The sequence below is a fragment of the Hibiscus syriacus genome, unplaced genomic scaffold (genome assembly GCF_006381635.1).
Source record: "Hibiscus syriacus cultivar Baekdansim isolate YM2019G1 unplaced genomic scaffold, ASM638163v2 tig00110691_pilon, whole genome shotgun sequence".
Classification (NCBI taxonomy): Eukaryota; Viridiplantae; Streptophyta; class Magnoliopsida; order Malvales; family Malvaceae; genus Hibiscus; species Hibiscus syriacus.
This window is the reverse complement of record NW_024062826.1, coordinates 1,060,429-1,068,571: the sequence shown is the minus strand read 5'-3', so window position 1 is coordinate 1,068,571 and position 8,143 is coordinate 1,060,429.

The window sequence follows — 8,143 nt, the reverse complement described above, 5'->3', positions numbered from 1 at the left end:
AAATCCGTTGGAAATTATTTTTATTTCTTCCAAAAATGGAGGAGAGTCCCATTCTTACAATATTGGTTTTTTCGAATCCGGGAGCTTTCTCCTTCCCTCATATTACAATATATTTTTCCTGAATCAAGGGTCCCCTCCTCACTGCTTTTTTCTTGGGCTTTATATCCCATTACATGATAGAATAAAAAATACATTTTCTGCTGATTTTGTTGCATAGAACGTTGGGATGATAGAGAATGGTTGCTGCAGGTGGTTGGTGGTGCAATTGTCGTTGTTGATGCTGATGTGGAGGCATGGGGCAAGGGATGGTGGCACAGTGATGACAGAAAGCTGTATGGTGTTGGCAGTGGGTGACCAAATCGGGTTGGATCCTAGGCTTCGGGTCAACAAGATCTGGGTTGTAACCGGGTTGGATTTGGGCTTTTGGGCCTTTAGTTGGTTGATGTAATTTGGGCTTCTAAGAAATAAATAATAATAATAATAATAATAATAATAATAATAATAATAATAACGTTCCAGGCGAAAATGAGTGTCGACAGCTGCCCCTCCTTACCCATTCTTCTGTTAACAAGGATAGGGCAAAGAAGAAGAGACATTGAGTTTTCGTTCGGCCAAATATGTGCTTTAAAATCTGCTAAGGGGTCTGCTCTACTATTTCTTCAGGGTATATCAGATCGAGAAATGTTGATTCATTTCACTGTTCTTCAGGGAAGATTGAATCGAGTTAGATTTGTTCCACTGTCACTTAGGGAATATCAAATCTTGAAAAAGAGAGATATGTTCCGCTTCTTTTTGAGGGAAAATTAGATCTGGGGATGTTGATTCATTCCAATGTTACTCAGGGAAGATTGAATCAAGGCAGATTTTTTTCGCTGTTACTCAGAGATTATCAAATCTGAAAAGAGGGGGATCTATTTCGCTTCTTCCTGAGGGAAAATCAAATATGGGGATGTTGATTTATTCCACTGTTGCTCAGGGAAGATTAAATCAAGGCAAACTTATTCAGTTGTTACTCAAGGAATATAAAATCTGAAAAGAGAAGGATTTGTTCCGCTCCTTCATGAGGGTAAATTAGATTTGGGTACGTTGATTCATTCCACTATTCCTCAGGGAAGATTGAATCGTGGTAGACTTGTTCCACTATTTCTCAGAGAATATCAAATCTTGAAAGAGAGGGATATGTTCTGCTTCTTCTTGAGGGAAAATTAGATATTAGGACATTGATTCATTCCGATGTTCCTTAGGGAATATTGAATAGAGGCAAACTTGTTCCACTATTACTCAGGGAATATCAAATCTTGAAAGAGAGTGATCTGTTCCGCTTCTTCTTGAGGGAAAATCAGATCTGGAAATGTTGATTCATTCCACTGTTCCTCAGGGAAGATTGAATCGAGTTCGATTTGCTTCTTTTGTCTTCAAGAATATCAAATCTGAAAATTAAACATTAACTTTTGTTAGTATGTGTTTGAGACTTTGAAACATCATACCTGAAAATCTTGGGATGATAATCTTTGGAAAGTGATTTCTCTTGTGGGAGCTTGTCTTACCGCCACCAAACATGGAAATTTGAATTGGTTATTTTTCAAAAGTTCCATTTTCAGGAGAGACTTAAATGAGAAACTTTGGGAATTATTTTCTCATTTTTTGAAAAAAAACATGTGAAAACATCCTGCCCGAATGTCTTATGGATAGCTCGAAGGACTTATTATCTTGTTCGAAAGACTTACAGATGACTCGAATGATTTAAGCATCATGCTTGAAAGACTTACTTATGGCCCGAAGGACTTACCAATTTTAGAAATTTTTGCAAATCAAGCTTGGTTTTTTAAAAAATCTATCATGTCCAGAAACCTCTGAAAAGCATACTTAGCTTCTTTGAAAACTCATTTAAAATACATTGTTAGGAAATCTCTGAAAATTAGACTTAATTTCCAAAAAAACGCATTAATTGGATAACCTGTCCCACTTAAAAAACGATGATTGTCATGTGCATTGGGTTCCTCAATTATTGGGTTTCCACCACTCTTAATGCAATTCCCTCCATTTAAAGCTTGAATTCTAATTTTTATTCTCTTCTTTTCTTGAAGAATCTATAAGAAACATGTATACATGTATAACAAGATGAATGCACTTAAATATCTCTAAATGTAATGCATGAATTTCTTGTATGCAGAAATGTTGATCAATCTTTTTCTCGCATCAAAGTGGAGACCTCAGTCTTCCTTCACTTGGTCATTTTTGCATAGAATCTGTAACTATTCTTCAACTCACGTTTACAATCTTCTGGGAATCAGCTTGATCCTCATGTGATCTTTTTTTTGTCTCAAATTTTTGAGGAAATGTTTTCTCTCTTTAATTCTTGCTGCGGTCAATAATATGATCTTGATGCCTCTTTCTATCCTTTTCTCAATTACGCTTTCAGATTTGTTTTTCTGAAACTCTACAGTTAATTGATGCTCGAATGGTTTTCTTTACCTGGTAAGCTCTGCTCAAACTCATAGTCTGCTCCTAACACTCCAAATCGTGAGACTCATTATCAATGCCTTTTCGGTCTGAACCTTGTTATCTTAACATGATATGGGGGTTTTTAGTCATGCCCCAATGTGCGTGTTTTTGTGGCTCTTCCCTACTTGGGGACCAAAATTCATCCTTGACTAGTCACACTCTTGCATTATTGGCTTGTGCAATTTCTTTTTACCCCAACAAATTTGTGCTCCTGATAAGATTGGCTTTCTCTGCTTGAACTTATGTAGAAATCCAATAGAGCTTTTATATTTGGAAAGAGGATCCACCATTTCAAGCTTTGGAAACTGTGTATGCCGTTATTGCCCTGTAGCGGGAAATAAAAGGCCACTTCCTGGAGCTAATCATTGCAATAATTCATAAAATATCATACTACCTAGGAGAGCCATAAAACACATCCATACCAAGGATGATGGTTTGAACCTTAAAAATAAATGGAATTGAAGGTGTTTGCTCAATTGCTAACCTCAAACTTAGTTCTCTTAGTTTTGCATTATTTTTAGAATAAAACTCGTAAGGTACTGCCATACACTTGTGTGACTATACCAAACTGTAAAGATCATAATTTTTCTTATCAAGTAAAACAAAAAGAAGGAACTGTGGAGCTCCAGGAAGTTTAGATTGGATGTCCTCAACCATTTTATCCACTATATTTTCAAAAGAACAACGTCTATTCTGATTTGACTTTTGAAATACATAAAATGGAGGGTCTATCCTAATTCCCTTCATGTCTCCAAATCTAATCAAATCTTGATCAAGCTATTTGTTTCACATCATGCCGAGAAATTTAACATATCATCGTTCAATCTTAGTTGGCTCTAATTGTTTCTGGCTATTAACATTCCATCACCCATTTCATAGAAAGAAATCTTCACCATTTCTCATTTTTAACCTCGGGGTTGTAGAAGACAACCTTCATCTTGAGAAAATTAGAATTTATGGAAACACCACATGATCGCAACATTGGTTCAGCGCCATAGTTACTGGTTCGTAAAACATTTGACAACACATTCATAATTTCCTGTGGCTTCTGCCTAGATTTTTCAACCAGGGAAGCTCTTTGCATGGTGTTCAAAGCTTTTGTATAGTATTGAAAGGACACCAAATAAAAAAGCTCAGTGGGATGCTTTGGCTTACTAACATTAATGCATGCGAAATTATCCAAAATAATGCAACTGTATGTTGTGATGATGGACAAACAATCATATACAATAAGCTCCACTATCTTATTAAAAGTAAATGTCTGCTCAATTCAATGATCTTGTATTCCTGGATGATATGGGCCTTCAAAAAAATGACCCAACATTTATTATTTCCTTGCTCCATCATTGATTCTAATGAACTCTGTGTCTGAGAGACACGTTTTGACTACCAAGATTTACTCTAAAAAGATTGTCTTGTTTGATATTTTTTTCTTATTCTTTTTTATTTCCAAAAATTAAAAAAATCAATTAAAAGAATTTTGAAAAATGTTTAATCAGTAAATTTGAATGAACATTGTCCCTTTCTAGGTTTCACAATCGAGACAAATAATAAAACATGAGTTTAATGAATATCAAACAAGTCAAATACTCTTTTAATCTTTCAAAAAATCATATCTCATTGGCAAGTGTCAAAATTATTGACAAATTTAAGGTATGGGTTGATTATGAGAAGGTAAGGTCTCTCAAGTTGTCCTTTTTTTTATTATTATAGCATATTTCGCTCTTTAGGCATCTACTGACTTGGGGAAGTGGTTGTTATGATCGTCTTCTAGAGATACTCACTGGTTCCAAACTTTCAGGGACATATTTGGGATGTACAGTGCTTCATCAAGAAGTTTGTAAGACCGCCTCTTATTTCATAGTTGCACAATTTAATATTCAAGCTGCCCTTTTAGGTTTTCAACTCGAATCCTCCTTTGGTTTCAAGACGTTATTCAAAATTTTACGTCTTGAACCCCCTTTATTATTTTCCCTTTCATGCATTAAATATTTTGGAAAACCATTTTTTGCAAAAAAAAAATAATCCGAAGAAGCGGAATGTAACATGAAGATTGTCTCTTTCACTTAGAAATCCATTTATGATTAGAATGGACTTTTCAGGCACATAACATAGGTCATGGCTCATAGTTATGAAAGAAATGGATAAATATGCCCAAACAAGTGTTTAAGGGTAATTGAACCTAAGAGCAATTCATTCTGATGCCTTAAATCTTGCATTGCTTGGCATGGATCTACTTGCTACATGTCATTTATTTTCTTTTTCTTTTTCTGGATCCCTCTAGATTGCCCGTTTATGCCCATTTTTGGGTTTTCAACCTAGAGTTCATCTTCATTTTCTTATATCTTTGGCATTTCTCGTACTTCTTGTTGAATCTGAATCTTTGAAGTGATTTCACTTGATCAACCTTGTGGCTTGAGGCTCAATGAGTCACTCATCTTGAAATACTTGATTTATTTTCTTTCTCATTTTTCTTTTTCCTTCTTTTCCTTTTCTCTTTTTTCTTTTTTTTTTATCTTTTCTATTTTCTTTTTCTATCTTTTCTATTTTCTATCTTTTTTATGTTTTATCTTTCTTTTATCTTTTTTTATTTTCTTTTCTCTCTTTTTTATCTCTACATTTTTATGAATTTATTTTATGAGTATATGACTTCAATTGCTTTGAGCACCTTCTTGTTTTTTTTATTGTATTTGGAACTTCTTTTGTTGTTCTTTACTGGATCTGATCTCCAAGCACTTTACATTTTATCTACCTTGTGGTTCCTTGTTATTCCTCTTCATTTCACGAAGACTTGCCCCTGTAATAAATCTTGGATTGACGGTCTTTACTCCTGCGAGCAAATATCCTTTAACTTCCCCCCAATGTGGAGGGTGATCCTTGGTTAGAGTTGAATCAGAAGAAAAATAATTCACGCTCAAATGGGGACAATAAGGGATATATTTTCTCTTTTTGTGAAGGGATAAATGAAATATGGTCGTTCATCATTTCATACACAGAAGTCCTTGTAAAAAGAGGTATCCACAGGGGATTAATATTCAAGATTAACTTTTATTTACATGAAAACAATGTAATTAATGCATGATAGAATTATTTAAATCATTCCTTTTATTTCCTCTTCTTCTTTCTTCGAGCATGCCCCAATTATTTGAGCTTCTCTTCAAAAAGTTAATCCATGATGCCCTATCTCGTTTCTTCTTACAGGAAGATTCACGGAATAATGAAAATTTTGCACTTGAGGCCTTTCAGTTTTACTGGTATAAAGAAAAATGATGGTTTAGTGTCTGAAAGACAAATATGTTATTTTGAAGTCATGTATATGAAGAAAGGTAGTGTTATAACCAGATCACTCTACTCGAGAAGGTAAAAGTATGAATTTGGTGTCTTGAAAAAGGTAAAGTTATGACTTTGGAGTCTCAGATAAATACTGTGTTAAAATTTAGTTTTGGCAGTGACTGTGAATTATTTAAGGTTAAAAAAATCAAGTAATTGTGTTTTTTTGCTTTGGAAGGGATATGAAAGGTCTAATTTTGCCACTTGCCAAAGATCTATAATTCTTGAAAAATTAAAAGAATCTTTAATTCATTTGATACTCAAAGAACTAACATATTAAAATTTTGATTCATTGCTCATAACCTTAAAAAGTAGCATAAGTTCAATCACCAAACGTTTTTACAAAATATTTAGGTAAATAAAAAATTAGGAACAAAAACAAACTCAAACAAGACACTGCAATTGAAATAAAGCTTTATGATGGATGAAATGATCTCTTCTTAATTAGGATGCCCCATTATTCATCAGACATATGGATGCTCGATTGGATCTTCAGGGTTGTTACAATCTAATGCCCCATTTGCTCATTAAAAAACTATATCCCAGAATCGATCAGATTATGTAACTTGATCTTCGGTACCCCACAATTCTTAGTGCTATGCCCCAAGCTTCATATCCATGGCTCTCAAATCTTCTCTAGGCATGAACGAGGTGGCCTCAATTTATTTTCAATATTTCTGTCACAAGACTCTTCGCGAGTTACTACCAGGATCCATGATTAATGCATGATAAGATGCAATGTATATTATGCAATTTATGACGTATATATGTAAATGTAAAGATTCAACAATGCACATACGAACGCAAAAATAAAAAAATAGGAATGCAAAATGTGCGATGCAAATGTATGTATGCAAGAGGTGTCATTCCAGAGTGACCATCTTAAAATAAATTTCATTGAAAATAAGTATTTCGATATGTCAAATAAACTTTACATAATAGGGATAGCTTTAACTCCTTCTCTCTCTCTCTCAAGAGCCAAGTTAACTTCCACTCATATTCAGGTGTTGAGTTGTCAATATGCTTTAGTTCTCTTGCAAAGCTAGCTAAATCAATCAACTTGTGAGCCGTGTTGCTTGCTTGGATCATAGCTTTTTTCAAGCCGTCTTCTTTTTCCTCCATCTTATGTGTCAATTCTCGGAGTTGTAGACATTATTGTTCATTTTACTTGTAATAAAGTCTTTGTGGTTACAAAGTTCTCATGCAATATCTCCATAATCATATATTAGTCTCATCAATGTATTGTTCTTGATTCTAGTGGCTTCTAGCTCACTATCATTCTCACACTTGTGGTGATGATATGAAGCTTCCATATTGGCTATGGACATATTCAAAACCTGATTTTCAGCTTGTCATCTTCCCAAATCACTAACAGTTGTATTGCGTCTTTTTTAAGCAATATGTAAATCATAAGAGAACTTATTGACTTGACCTTCATGTGTCTTTCAATTCTTTCTCCAGTGTTCAATATAATTTTCCAGTTTAATGACCCATGTTGGCCACTTTTCTAGGGCATTCCCTATACCTGTATTTTTAAAGGCTTGATTAATCATTTGAAAACCATCACACATGGCTTCCATATCTCTGTTTACTTTATCATTTCCAATCCTTAAATGACGAACTTGATCTTTGTACTTTAACAAATCTTTTTTCTCCTGGATGCCCCCACTGATATCCTTACATTTGAACACTTTTGGCTCCAACCTAAAAGGATAATCAGTTACTGAATTGGGTCGACCTTTTTTCTCGAAATTCAATACTCCATGATCCAAAAGATATTAGACTTTATTCTTGAATGCAATGCAATTCTCAATAGGATGTCCTTGAGCTTCATCATGATATTCATAATGAACATTGATATCATGCCAATTTGGATACGGAGGCTGCCAAGGTTTCACATAATGCGGGGCCACCTCCCGGGCTTCTAAAAGCTTATCATACAACCCTTTCTATGATAAAGGGATAAGATTAAAATGAGAGCCACCTCTCATCTTGGATTGAACTAGAGTCTTCAGATTTACTTCTCCTGGCGTTGGGAGTATATCCTCAAATACCCACGAGTTTTGATTGCATGGCTTCTTTTCATGTTTCTGAACTTCTACAGTTGTCACCATTTCCTTGGTATCTCTAGACAATCTGTTGATGCGAATAGTGACTGTGTGTGATTCCACAGATTGGCTAGGATTAGCTTGTTCTAAAGTAGTCCTTTATGTACTTGACATCGCATGATTGTTTTCATCGAGCTCTTTCTTTTCTCTTGTAGAAGTCCCTTTCCCCTTGGCCAAAGCAGCTATTCTATCCATCATCT